The sequence below is a fragment of the Nicotiana tabacum genome, chromosome 15, assembly GCF_000715075.1.
Source record: "Nicotiana tabacum cultivar K326 chromosome 15, ASM71507v2, whole genome shotgun sequence".
Lineage (NCBI taxonomy): Eukaryota > Viridiplantae > Streptophyta > Magnoliopsida > Solanales > Solanaceae > Nicotiana > Nicotiana tabacum.
The window spans coordinates 48726235-48741188 of record NC_134094.1 but is presented as its reverse complement, the minus strand read 5'-3'; positions in this window follow the sequence as shown (position 1 = coordinate 48741188).

Here is a 14954-nt window from a genome sequence, read left to right as displayed (position 1 = left end):
TCGATCATAAAAGGCCTATGGGCTACGATACTCTGAGTTCGAGTTCGAAACAATCACTCACTCAATTATTAAAGCCTAAGGGCTATCTTACTTCGAGTTCGAGCAATCACTCACTCGATCATAAAAGGCCTACGGGCTACGATACTTCAAGTTCGAGTTCGAAGCAATAACTCACTCAATTATTAAAGCCTAAGGGCTATCTTACTTTGAGTTCGAGCAATCACTCACTCGATCATAAAAAGCCTACGGGATACGATACTTTAAGTTTGAGTTTGAATCATTCACTCGACTGTTAAGCCTACGGGCCACGTTTATTTTGAGTTCGAGCAAGCACCCACTCGACCATTATGCCTATGGGCTACTTTACTTCGAGTTTGAAATGTTCGCTCGACTACTAAGCCTGTGGGCTACTTTTATTTCGTGTTCGAGCAAACACTCACTCGGTCATAAAGGCTACGAAAGCCAAATTCGATGAAATCGCCTAAATCCTTATGAAAACATTCGCAAGGCATGAATGAAATCTTCACAAGGTAAGAAAGCAGAAGCGAGTCAGTAAAAAAAGATATTTTGTATAAATATACAAAGATTGTTTACCGAATAAATGAAACATAGAAGCTAAGGGCTAAGCTTCTGGTTATCATCGAGAACGGTCTCTTCTCCCCTGGTCTCCCCCCCTGTTATCGAACCCGCTCTTGCTACCATCATCATCATCGTCGCCATCAGAAGCCAAGGCTTCAGCATCAGCTTCGAGTTCTTTGGCCCTTTTTATCTCTTTAGTAAGATCGAAACCTCGAGCGTGTATCTCCTCGAGGGTCTCCCTCCGAGATTGACACTTAGCAAGTTCGGCAACCCAATGTGCTCGAGTGTCGGCAGTATCCGATGCCTCTCTTGCCTCCATTTGAGCAGCCTCATCATCAGCTAGATACACAATAATAGACTTGTCCTCTATGACTTTCGATGACTCAATCTTCGCCTTAGCCTCAATAAGCCTTGTTTCAAGCTCCTCGATCCTCTTGGCCTGAGCCGAACCTTTTTGCTTGACGCTTCAAATCTGAACATCGGCCGATGATAATTTGGCCGAGATAGTTTATTTTTCTGCAGCTAGGCGGTCGATAGTCTCCTTCCACCGATCACATTTGGCCTTGATTTGATCGACTTCTTCCCGAAGCAACCCGATCTTTTCAACCTTTTGTTGCAGTTGAGATAACGAAGGGTTAGCATCCATAGTTGTGTCAAACCCATACTCTAATAGAACGAGGCTCACCTGATTATCTAGTTCGTCCTCTTCTTCACGAGCCTTAGCCAAATCTGCTTGGAGATCCCTTATAACCTCGTCCTTTTGACCGCAAAGAAGCCGTAGAGAATCTCTCTCCCCCGAGACCTTCTGAAGCTAGACCTCACACTGGCTGAGGTCGGCTTGAAACTTGCTAATAGCCTACACAGAAGGGGAAAAACACAAGTCAGGTTTAGAAAAGAACGAAGAAACCAAGGGCAATAAAATCATTACCCGAGAAATGAAACATTGGGCCTTTTCTTGGAGAAGAGAAGCGTCACTAATATAAGAGGCATCACCGACTCTAGTAAAGCAATCCCGAAAAGGATGCCCTACACTAGAGCCTCCGCCCATATCGGGGGGTCTTCAATTCTCGTGCTTCCTTTAACGCCTCCTCAGAAAAGGTCGGAAGAGAAGGCAAATGACCCACTATCATGGTCCTGAGCGAATTGCTCGGGACTCTCTGATCGAGACTTGGGGTATCGGAACTGACCTCGACCGGTGTAGCCTTCATCGGCTCAGAAGGTCTGGCAACCTAGATAGCTTTCACGGATTGGACCACCAAAGCCAAAGAATCTTCTTCTTCTTCTTCTTCTTCTTCTTCTTCTTTTCTCTATCGTTGGACCGAGTCCACCAAAAGAGCAATTGACTTCCTCCTCACCCTTTGAGTTTTGGGCTTGATGTCCTCTGACCGAGAGATAGCTTTTTGCTTTTTATCTTTCCTCGGTTTCGGGACCGGGGACTTAGTTCCTTCCTCACCACTCGAAGGCCTCAAAACGGTATCATTGGTAATGCTTGCATGAAAGGAAGTCAGTAACGAATGGAGCATTAAAAACATGAGAACTGACCTTTACCGTGATTCTTGGCCTCCCACCTACCTTTCGCCAAATCACGCCAAGCGCGTTCGGCATAAGAGGAAGTCAAGGATAACTTCCGAAACCAATCCTCGAGGTCAAGTATTGCTTGTGGCATTCAAGGGGCAGCTGTATATCGGTGGGAGATATCAGATAGAATCAGAGAAAGATATGAAAAGCAACGCCTTACGAAAATCACTTACGGTCGAAATTCCACTCCTCGGGGAACGACATCTTCTCTTCCGGGATAAGGTCACGGGTCCTCACCCGAATATAATGGCCCATCCAACCCCGATCCTTGTCTTCGTCGATGCTCAACATTAAAGCTTTTGTTGCCCGACAATGGAGCCTGATTAGTCCTCGAACGATTTGAGGCCGATACAATCGTATGAGGTGATTTACGGTAAAATCTAGCCCCCCAGCCTTATTGGAGAAGAAGCGAAGTAAGATTACTATGCGCCATAGAGAAGGATGAATTTGACCGAGGGTGACCTGATATCTTTTGCAAAAATCAATGTTCACTGGGTCGACGGGACCCAACGTGAAGGGGTAAGTATAAACACTTAAAACCCCTCCACATGAGTGATGATGCTCTCTTCGGGAGAGGGAATTTGCAACACAACCTCGGGACCCCAATTGCAGTCTTTCCTCATAGCCTCGAGATGACCCTCTATTATCGAGCATATGTACATCGACACATGCTCACATCGACCCACAACCGACACAGGATTTTCAACCTTAAAATCGATCTTTAGAGTACACGGTCCAGGAATATACTCGTGGGGAGGTGGCTCCACCGGCGCCTTGTCGTCGGACGGCCATGAAGAGGAAGCTTTCTCCTTCTGAGGTATGGTTTTTGAAGTTTTTGCCATTGATATAAGAAAAAGAAAAGCAAAGGAAGATGAAAGGTTGATTGTGCCAAACGCTGGTGAAGGTGGCTCTACAAGTGGCGAAATAGAGGGAGAAAGAGTAAGAAAATTTGGGAGATTGAAGATGTAAAAGTGGTAAATGATAAATGGAAGGGTTATTTATAGGTTTATACCGAGGCGGTTCAGTATCAACGGTGGCTGACCACCGTCTGACATGCATTAAATACCTTGAAAGGCTAAATCGACGGGACAGATATCACGTATGTCATGATCGAGCCCAGTGAAAATGTCAACTTATAATCCAATCGAGCGATTGAATATCATATCGCTTCTCAGCACATTCTTCCTGAGAAATGAGGGGACTATCTGTATACGGTCGAAATAGATTTTGGCCTTCGTACGTTTGATCGAGTTCAAATGGTAAGCGACCGAAGTGAGACTTCGAGATGAGTTCCAAGATAGTACAAACAAGCTTCGAGCTCTAAGACCGATCAAGGAATCGACTCGGTATCATTATCGAGCCCATGACCAAATCGAACCGCAAGGCAACGTGAAGGTTGTCGGAGACGCACAGACCGATTGACATTCACCCTGAATGTCAAACTCAAACCAAGGCCGAGGGCTCGGCCCAATACCGAGCTCGAGCCAGTATCGAGCTCGCAGACAAAAGCCATTGCAACCGCACTTGGGGAGAGAATCTTGGCGGGAATGGAGGAAGAGACAATTCATCATGGGTTCTCCACTATATATTTTTTATTATGAATAAAGTAAGATCCCTCTACTATAAAAGGGGGGAATCCTTGTAAGCACAGCGCAGGTTCACACATTGTAACAAAAGACTACTCCTCTTATTGAAGAATAAATCTCTTGAGCTTGTTTTACTCAGCATACTCACTCTTCTTGTTCAATAATTTATATCCCGTTTTTATAGCCAGGAATCTAAATATTTCCACTTCTACGTATGATTTATGTCAAGCTATATCACATATACTTAGAACTACTTATAAATTTTACTATATCCGACTTTTCGGGTAAATAGTATGTATCCTTATTGTATTTGTTTATTACTCAATCATCTTTTAGAGGATCATACTTGATACTTTTGTTACCATGTCAAACATAAAATTCAAAATTACTTATACTTTTGTTCTTTGTTTAAAGCTCTAAATTCCTAGATAAGGTAATATTTTGAAAAGAAATTGTTTTACATAAAAGTTTTCTTCATTTTTTTGTGGCTATGATATGTTCCTTATTTTACTTGTTTGTAATAATTTCTTGAGTTGAACCATGTTAAAATCTGTCTGAGTACTACTATTATCTTTGTTTACCCTCAAAATCAGATAACAATTGAATTTATAAATGGTTTTAAGGATACGTGGACTAACTTGACACAAAACGATAAATTAGATTGCAATTGAAATAAATGATGATAATGTAAATGCAAACCACACGAATTCAACAGTCTTAGCCTTGGAAGGTTAATCACCCTCGAGCCAAGTAAGCTTCGATCGATATCAGGACACAGAAGAACAAGAGCATAAAGAGAAATAATAATGATATATTGCTTTGGAATGTGTGTTACAATGTCTTACAAATTATCAGACCTCCATTTATATAGTAGAGGAGTCTTTCTTTTAGTACAATTCTATAAAAGGTAAAAATCCCTTGATTTGCTGATTGCCGGTTCCATACTGATACGCGTCGAGATTCCCGCCGCAACATCTGCCTGGTTACGGATATTTCGGTCTTCCTTTAGCTATGCCAATAATGTTTTTCCGAGCTCGTTTGGGGCTAGGGTCGAATCCATGGTCTCGGACTCAATGTTCTTGAAGGTAGGTGTTTTGACCCCGGGTTCTAGCCCGGTATGACTTGGAGTCGATCTTCAGTCTTGCATCGTCATGTTTTGAGCTTGTCCTTTCATGTCATAGACGAACTCGATCTTGACTATATACAGATATTCCCCTCATTTTTCGGAGGGTACTCGACGAGAAATGACATGAGCATTCGATTCTTTCTTCGACACCACACGACAGAAATGATAAATCAATCGAAACGTCTGGTCAGTCAAGTCTTAATGGCATTAACTGTTTGCCAGTCGCTGGTCAGCCACTCCTGTACGCAAACCATCATTGAAAAACTATAAATACCCCCTCATTTGCTCTTTCAAAATTTACATTCAAAGCTTTAGTCCTCGTACCTTAGCAATCTTAATATTTTCAGGCACTATTCGGTTATTTGAGATCTTTTTATAAGAATTTCCATTCCGTCTTAATCCCAAACCATAAAGTATACTCTTTTAACTTCCTCTTTTTCCTACCTTTTCCTTCATCTTCAAAGAAATGGGGAAGACTTCAAAAACTGTTCCCCAAAAAGAGACTCCTACTACCTCGCGGCCGGCTACTAAAGAGACCGTTTCGCGCTACTGTCGAGGAGCTAGTACTGGAACCTCCTCTGAAAATGTTCATCCTGGGGGGGGGGGGGGGCCCGGTTAATGCTGATTTTAAGGTTGAAAAGCCCTCCTCCGTACCAGGCCGGTGCTAGGAGGTCTCGAGGTTCATCTGCTCGGTCAGCGAGGATATTCTCTCCGAGGTCAAAAATGATTGTAACTGGGTTGACAAATATGTGGTGATTCCCAAACCTGACGAAGCCATCACCATCCACATCGAGGGATTTTTAAGTGTTTACACTTATCCCTTTACGCTGAGCCCCCTGGACCCGGTTATCACTGAGTTTTGCAAAAGATACGAGGTAACCCTCGGTCAAATTCACCCTTTTTTTCTGGAGGATCGTAATCCTCTTCCGTTTCTTTGTAAGCAAGATCAAAGGGTGTCCTTTAACTATCGACCACCTCATGCGTTTATACAGTCCCCGACACTACCAGGGGGGACTGATCAAGCTCGCCCGTCGGGCCAGTAATGCCCCATTCTCGAGTATCGATGAAGAACAGGATCGGGGTTGGCTAGGCCGTTTGGTTCGAGTGAGGACCTTGGACTTGATCCCAGTCGAGCACATGCCATTCCCTGAAAGTGGAACATGTCATGTAAGTTTAATTTTGCTTCCAAGATTTAATTTATTGCCTTTTTCCTTTCTTCTTATCGGTGTTTTATGATAGTGCAGCTATTGCTCGGATCCCCAATGCAGTTCCTCGACTCAAGGAATGGGTCGAGGGTATCTTATTACAAAGGCCTTATTCCGAGTGTTCGTGGCACGAGCTTACAAAGAACCGATGGGAGGCTCGTTCGCACGTTGAGATCTCTTTCATGAGTGTTATTCAGTTTCCATTTTGTATCATTAAGTTGTTACTTGTTTTATTTCCTTTTGTATGTTTGTCCAAGGATGTCAAAATGAGGCCCCCATCCGGTTGCGATGATTTCCCCACCGAGTCCCCTGCTCCGAGACAGGGTGAAGAGAAGAAAAGAAAAAGGGCTCCGAGTTCTCTGATCTGGGAGAGGAAGAAGCCAATGAGAAGGCTGGTGCATAAATCCAAAGAAAGAACCAGTGCTCGAGAACTATCTTCAGATTCTCTCTATTGTCTGAGGGATGAATCCGAAGAAGAACAAGAAGAAGCCTTCAATCTGGTGGCCCGAGTGTCGTCGCAACTCGAAGGGCAAGGGGCATCCAAGCCGGATAGAGATGAGACCGATCTGCCTCAGGTTAGGGAGGCCAACGAGGAGGCCGTGGCCTAAGCTTCTCGGGATGTAGGCGACGCCCTAAAGGAAGTACACGGTGTGGTCGACATCACCGAGTCGCCTTTGTTCACTGAGTCCATGTTCAATGAGGCTCAGACGGTGAAGGAACGTCCCAACGAGGGGGTCCTCGGAGCAGACGACCCCTTCAGCAAATCTTTCGATGGCATGGATTCTACCTCCACGTGGATATCACCGGGTTGGGTGACTTGGAGGTGCCCAAGAAAAGTCCTTCTTCAGGGACAAGCGGGCATTCGTCAAGCCTGAAGCTGCTCAACCGGTTTCCAGATCCGAGTGTGGATCCCAACCGGAATCGGTCAATTGTCATCTCTATTCCGGAGGACGCCCGAATCCTTTCCGCCCCCGTAGGGGTGGCCAGCTATCTTCGACGCTTGGTGACTGAGGAAGACCAAGCTAATATGAACGAGGCAGATGCCCCCTGCCTATTCAATGAAGCACAACAAGTGCTAAACCGGGTAACTTCAAATATCTCTTGATGATTTTGATTCATACTTGGACTAACTTGTAGATAATCTTAACATTTTTCTTTGTGTCTGCAGGCCTCGGTACTTCATCATGAGACCTTCCTCTGATATCGGGATGAGCTAAACCAGTTTGAGGCCGAGGTTGGAGGGCTCATTGAGAAGAGAGACTTACAAACTCCTCGGCGAGCAGCGTGACGGGGAGGCTTAGAGCCTCTGAGCTGAGCTGGAGGTGGCTCGGAAGGAGCATGCCGATTTGGTCGAGTAGGTAAAAATATTTGTGGTTAGTGACGATGAGCTAGGCTCGGTGACTAACGGTTTGAATCTGCAAGTCCAACAAAAAATCGATCGGATCGATAAACTGCGAGCTGAGATGGACGCTGTCAAGGCCGAGACCGACGAATGGAGGGGCAGGATGGACCGTCTGGCCTCGAAAAAGGAGACTGCTCGGGCGCAGCTGGCTTCGGCTGAGGCCCAACTTCGAGCGGCAAAAGAAAAGGCCAAGGTGTAGGGCAAAAGGGTTGGGGAGCTCCAGTCTCAGCTATGTGTGGCCGTATCCGATCGAGGAAATCTTGCCAAGAAGTTGGAAACGGCCAAGTCGGTGGTCGTTGTTATTAAAGCTGATGCCGATGAAATGGTGGCCCAATATAAGACCGATACTAAGGGGACCTGGTTCGAATAAAATATATCATCGAGCATGCGAAGCTGCAATCCCCAGGGGAGGCCCTCGAGAAGATTCATTCTCCGGGTTTCGACTTCTCGGCCGAAATCGAGAGTGCTAAGGGGCTCGAAGACAAGACCATGAGATTGGCTTATCCCGAGGAGGACTCCGAGGGTTTGACTGGATCCGAAGACCCTAGCGACGAAGCGGGCTCTGGTGAAGGCCAGGCCGTTTAAGTTGCCTTCTACATTTTTTGTATTTTTGTACTTGTGTACTTTTGTACATCTTGTCAAGGCCATTTGGCCTTTGTAAAGACTGTATATATAATATAATATAAGGCTTGTTTTTCCCTTCGACGATCTCTGAGTTTTGTTGTATACTTTGCTTTATCATTTATGTCTGCAAAGATCGACATGCCTTAGCATGAACTAGTCAGGTCATGTTCGGAGGTTCGAACGGGCCTTGCCTTTGACATAATTTTTTCTAAGGCATCATGTAGGTTCGGTATAACCAGAACTTTTCCCCAAGGTACTTATAATTTTTTAGATTATAGTTTGCCGAGGGTAGCCTTTAGAACCGGTTTAAAAAATTTTCAAGGCCTTATTTTTTACTACGGGTCACAGACGTCTCCGAGCCGTTTTAATATGGCCGTAGCCTTTTTAGTTCGGGTGTTGCCCAATGGGCTTGTCACCTCCAGTTATCCAGGATTTCCTAAGATAACAGTCCTCGAATAGGGATGGCCGTAACCTTTAAGGTTCGGGTGCTTCCTAATAGGTCTTGTGTCGTAGCCTCCGATATCCCGAGCCGTCCGAGTTTGTTTTTGGATGACATTTCCCGATTGGGAGTGATAGTTTGAACCCGGATAGAGGTGACCCTTGGGCTTGATACCTTTAAGGGACCGAATGTAGGAAATTTCTTAAGAGGAAAGAAAAAAGAGAAATTCTTAAGGAACAAGATATTTTATCCGCAAGGTAGAAACTTCTTTTTATTCTTATGCGTCATAGTTACACATGAAAATAAATTTTGTGCCAGGGCTTGAGAAGTCTATGCGGGCATGGATCATTTGACCGTTTGGCCCTTATAGTAAATCCTATCGATCGAGCATATACCATTCAACCATAAAGTTTATTTCCTTGCTAAAGTCGTTACCCGAGGGTAATGCCCCTCAGTATTCGGGGCCAATCGTAGAGAGGCCTCGAATACTATTGTCGTGATCTTTGATACTGGTTCGTAACCGGCCTTCAATTCTAAGTTAGCACAATTTACTGTTACCTCGTTAAAAACCTTGTCGGAAAACCCATTTGGGACAAAATCGATTCAAGGGAAAAAGAGTGCAACGCGTGCTTTCAGGCCTAAAGATTGTATCGTAATTTGATGATTGCCTGCAAGTGTTAGTTCGGAATGCAAATAAATAAGAGGAAATGAATGAGGTCATACCTTAACAGTAGTATCGCTTCATGTGAGCTATGTTCTAGATGTTCAGTAGTTACTCACCATTCATTGTTCCGAGTTTGTACGATCCTTTACTGGTGATCTCGATAATTTGATAAGGGCCTTCCCAGTTTGGTCCCAACTTCCCTTTGTTCTGGTTCTAGGTATTTAGCGTGACCTTCCTTAACACCAAGTCTCCGATATTAAAATGTTGAAGGTTGGCCCTTCGATTGTAATATCTCTCGATTCGCTATTTTTGGGCGGCCAACCGGACAAGGGTCGTTTTGCGCCTTTCGTCTAATAGATCTAGACTCGTATTCATAGCCTCATTGTTTGATTCCTTGGTTGCGTATCGGAACCTAAGACTTGGTTCTCCGACTTCTACCGGTATCAGAGCTTCGGCGCTGTAACTCAATGAGAATGGGGTGGCCCTGGTACTGGACTTCTATGTCATACAGTATGCCCATAAGACTTCGGGAATGATTTCCTTCCATTTTTCTTTGGCATTGGTCAACCTCTTTTTGAGGTTTTGGAGTATGGTTTGTTGGTCGATTCTTCTTATCCGTTCCCAGTAGGGTGGTAGGGTGTCGATAGGATCTTTTTGATCTTATGATCTTCTAGAAACTTGGTTACCTTGCTGCCGGTGAATTGTTTCCCATTATTGCATACGATCTCGGCCGGCATCCCGAACCAGCATATGATGTGGTCCCAAAGGAAATTGATGACTTCTTTCTCCTTGACCTTTTCGTATGCATGGGCTTCCACCTACTTAGAAAAATAGTCAGTCATAAACAATATAAATTGAGCCTTACCGGGTGCCCATGGAAGGGGCCAACTATATCCATTCCCCACTTCATGAACGACCATGGTGACAAAACCGAATGTAGTAGCTCCCCGGGCTGATGAATCATCGGAGCGTGTCTTTGACATTCATCACATTTTCGTATGAATTCCTTCGCGTCCTTTTCCATATCAATCCAGTAAAAGCCGGCTCTGATTATTTTTTGAATCATTGATTCGGCGTCTGAATGATTTCCACAAGTGCCTTCGTGCATTTCCCTAAAAACGTATTCGGTATCCCCTCATCCTAGACATATCGCGAGTGGGCCATCAAATGTTCTTCTGAATAGGGTTCCGTCTTTGGACAGGCTAAACCGGGCTGCCTTTGTATGCAGGGCCCTCGATTCTTTTGTATCCGATGGCAGTTTTCCGGTCTTCAAATATCCTATATATTTATTTCTCCAGTCCCAAGTTAGACTCGTTGAGTTAATCTCGGCATGGCCTTCTTCCACTATCGATCTCATAAGTTGTACGACTGTCCCCAAGTTAAACTCGTCATCCTCGACCGATGACCCTAAGTTAGCAAGGGCATCAGCCTCACTGTTTTGATCCTGAGGTACGTGTTGCAAAGTCCATTTTTTGAACCGATGCAATGTTACCTGCAACTTATCCATATACCTTTGCATTCGTTCTTCTCTGACCTCGAACGTCCCATTAACTTGGTTCACCATGAGGAAGGAGTCACACTTGGCTTCAATCACCTCTGCCCCCAAGCTTTTGGCTAGTTTGAGACCTGCAATCATGGCCTCATATTCGGCCTCGTTGCCGGTCAATTTTACAGTCCTAATAGATTGTCTAACTACATTGCCTGTTAGTGGCTTCAATACAATGCCAAGTCCATACCCTTTTTCCTTCAAGGCATCATCCGTAAAGAGGGTCCAGATTCCCGAAGAGGTCCTCGAGTTGATTAATATCTCTCTCTCGACCTCAGGTATTAGGTCCGGTGTAAAGTCGGCCACAACGTCTACCAAAATTTGAGATTTTATGGCGGTCCGGGGTCGATATTTGATATCATACCCATTGATTTTCACGGCCCATTTGGCCAACCAGCCCGAGAGCTCGGGCTTATGCATAACATTCGTCAACGGGTAAGTAGTCACGACACATATGGGGTGACACTGGAAGTATGGTTTTAGCTTTCTAGAGGCGCTTAGCAAAGCGAGCGCCAGCTTTTTCTATGTGAGGGTACCTAGTTTCGGCCTCACCTAGGGTCCTGCTAACATAGTATATTAGGAATTGCGTACCTTGCTCTTCCCAGACCAGGACTCCACTTACCGCTATTTCCGATACTGCCAAGAGTATAGTTTTTTGTCTGTCTTCGGCATGTGAAGTAACGGTGGGATCGATATATACCGCTTGAGATCCTCTAAGGCCCGTTGGCACTTCGGGGCCATGAGAAGTTATTCTTTTTCTTCAATAGTGAGAAGAATCGGTGGCTCTTATCGGAGGACCTCGAGATGAATCGCCCCAGGGCGGCTATGTGCCCGGTTAATCTTTGCACGACCATCACATTGTCCACAACCATAATATCTTCGATGGATTTGATCTTTTCGGGGTTGATCTCGATTCCCCGGTTGGATACCATGAACCCAAGGAATTTACCTAATCCAACTCCAAACGCACATTTCTCTGGGTTCAGCTTCATATTGTATTTCTTCAATATGCTAAAGGTTTCTTGCAAATGTTTTAAATGGTCCTATGCTCGCCGGGACTTAACCAACATATCGTTAATGTAAACCTCCATTGATTTTCATATTTGTGCCTCGAACATCTGATTTACTAGGCATTGGTAAGTGGCACCGGCATTTTATAATCCAAATGGCATGGCGTTATAGCAGTATGTGCCGTACTTAGTGAAGAAGGAGGTTTTTTCCTGATCACCCAGGTTCATCCTTATTTGGGTGTACCCGGAGTAGGCGTCGAGAAAACTGAGGATCTCGTGGCTGGCCGTGGCATCGATCATGCGATCGATGTTGGGCAAAGGGAAGGAGTTCTTGGGACATGCCTTATTCAAATCCTTATAGTCTACACACATTCTTAATTTATTCCCTTTTTAGGGACTACCACTACATTTGCTAACCAATCAGAGTATTTGAACCCCCGAATGGACCCTATTTTAAGGAATTTAGATACCTCGTCCTTGATGAAAGCATGTTTGACCTCGGAGTAGGGCCTCCTCTTCTTCTTGACCGGATGGAACTTTAGGTCCAAGCTCAGTTTGTGAGTGGTTACCTCCAGCGGGATCCCTCTCATATCAAGGTGGGACCAAGCAAAACAACCTTCATTAGCTTTAAGAAATTGAATGAGTTTTTTCTTGAGCTCAGGGCTTAACCCCGTGCCCAGGTGTACATTTCGATTGGGCAAGTGTTCTCTCAATGCGACTTGTTCCATTTCCTCGACCGTTGATTTTGTAGCGTCGGAGTCATCGGGGGCTATGAAAGATCTAGAGACCCCGTCGTCATTGTCCACATCTACCCCTCATTCCTCTAATTCTGTCGAGGCTGGTACCAGTGATTGCTATTTGGCCCCATCTTTGACCATCCAGTTCGGATCCGATGTTGAGATTGTGGATGCCGAGATTACTTCATCGACCGTGAATATTTCCTTGGCGGCCGGTTGTTCCCCATAAATTGTTTTAATCCCACCTGGTGTTGGGAATTTTAATACTTGGTGCAGAGTCGAGTGTGCTGCCCTCATGTTGTGGATCCATGGTCTCCCGAACAAGGGGTTATACCTCATGTCTCCTTCGATTACATAAAACTTAGCTTCCTGGATGGTCCCGGCGGTGTTTACCGGTAATATTATCTCCCCCTTAGTGGTTTCACATGCCATGTTGAATCCGTTTAGAACTAGGACTATTGGCATGATTTGATCTTGTAGACCGAGCTGCTCCACGACCCTCGATCTGATGATGTTGGCCGAGCAACCTGGATCAATTAACAGATGCTTAACTCGAAATTTATTTATGAGTACAGATATTACGAGTGCATCATTGTGGGGTTGCACGATCCCTTCCATATCCTCGTCGTTGAAAGACAAGGTTCCTTCTGGTACGTAATCTAGAGTATGTTTTTCCCTCGTGATGGACACTTTGGTGCGCCTCAACATCGGCCCCTGAGGGACATCGACCCCACCAATGATCATGTTAATGACTTGTTGAGGTACGTCTTGTTTGGTTTGTTTGTTAGAATCCCTATTTCTGAAATGATTCTTGGCTCGGTCGCTCAGAAATTCTCGAAGATGCCCGTTGTTAAATGGTTGGGCTGCTTCCTCTCTTAACTATCGGCAATCCTCCGTTCTATGGCCGTGAGTGCCGTGATATTTACACAGCTGGTTAGTATCCCTTTCGGTTGGATATGATTGTAGAGGTCGAGGCCATTTGGTATCTTTGATGGCTGATACCAATCCCTGTTTGATCTTGGTTCACGATCGATGTCTCTTTTGACTCTGTCGATGGTTCTGACGGGATATAGGACCCGGAAGGGGCCCCGAGTTGATCATCTTCGACTATGATTTTCGATTGATACCGGTTATGCACGTCAACCCACGTAACGACCGGATATTCTATCAGGTTTTGTTTCAACTGTTGTGAAGCTACCGAGCTTCGAACATTAAGCCCTTGGGTAAAAGCCTGAACGGCCCAATCATCAGCGACCGGTGGTAGGTCCATTCGTTCCATTTGAAACCGGGACATGAACTCTCTAAGCATCTCGTTATCCTTCTGTTTCATTTTGAAAAGGTCCGATTTCCTGGTCTCGACCTTGATGGCCCCGGCGTCTGCTTTTATAAATGAATCTGCAAGCATAGCAAATGAGTCAATAGAATTAGGAGGTAAGTTGTGGTATCATATCATAGCTCCCTTCGACAGGGTCTCTCCGAACTTCTTTAACAGGACAGACTCGATCTGATCATCCTCCAAGTCGTTCCCTTTGATGGCACATGTGTAAGAGGTTACATGCTCATTTGGGTCAGTCGTTCCGTTATACTTACATATGGTCTATTGCCTTAAATATGGTCTCGACAAAAGGGACATCAATACGAAATAATATATTGAGTATGTAAGGCAATAGAATAATTGAAGAAGAGACTGAACTGATAATATAATAACTGAAAGTAACTGGGAGTCAAAGATGATCTGAAGATATGCTTACCTGCTGATACTGATTCAACTCTCTCAAAATAGTAAGTAAAATAGTTGTCCAGCCCTACAAGGCTCGAAAATGTATAACTGTTGTGCCGTAGTAGGCTCGCTCTTAGGCGCTCGGCCATAATAGGCTCTATATCTTGGCCATTTTGGGATCGCTCATAGGCGCTTGACCATAGTAGGCTTGGTATAAAACTTACCATTTGATTAGAGGTTGTTCAATAGGGGCCTGCCGACCGATTATAGCTCGATGGTGGTGAAAATACTGTAATACTGAATATATATATATATATATATATATATATATATATATATATATATATATACCCTCTGCTCTCTTGACTGGAAGAAGACAATACTTAACTAAATATAAAGTCCCGATAAGGGAGAATATGATAACTTATGAGACTAGGATAATGTACATAAATTCCGGAATATGAACTTTTCTTTATGTCTCGTTATCAAACACATGTAGTTACGAGATCATGCCAAAATGAAGGAAAGGTTTAGTCTTTACATATATTAACCCCATTGAGTCCTTAGTACCTTCCAAGCAACTCTTCAAACAACTCTCAATCTACCATAGCATAAGGAGATTCAAAATCAGTGCTGAGTAAAGGCTAAGTTTGTTACTTAAGTTATTAGCTCGTTGATGTAAATTCGGTAGTATCTCCCCTGTAAGAAGGGCCTCCTACAATACCATATACCAACAAC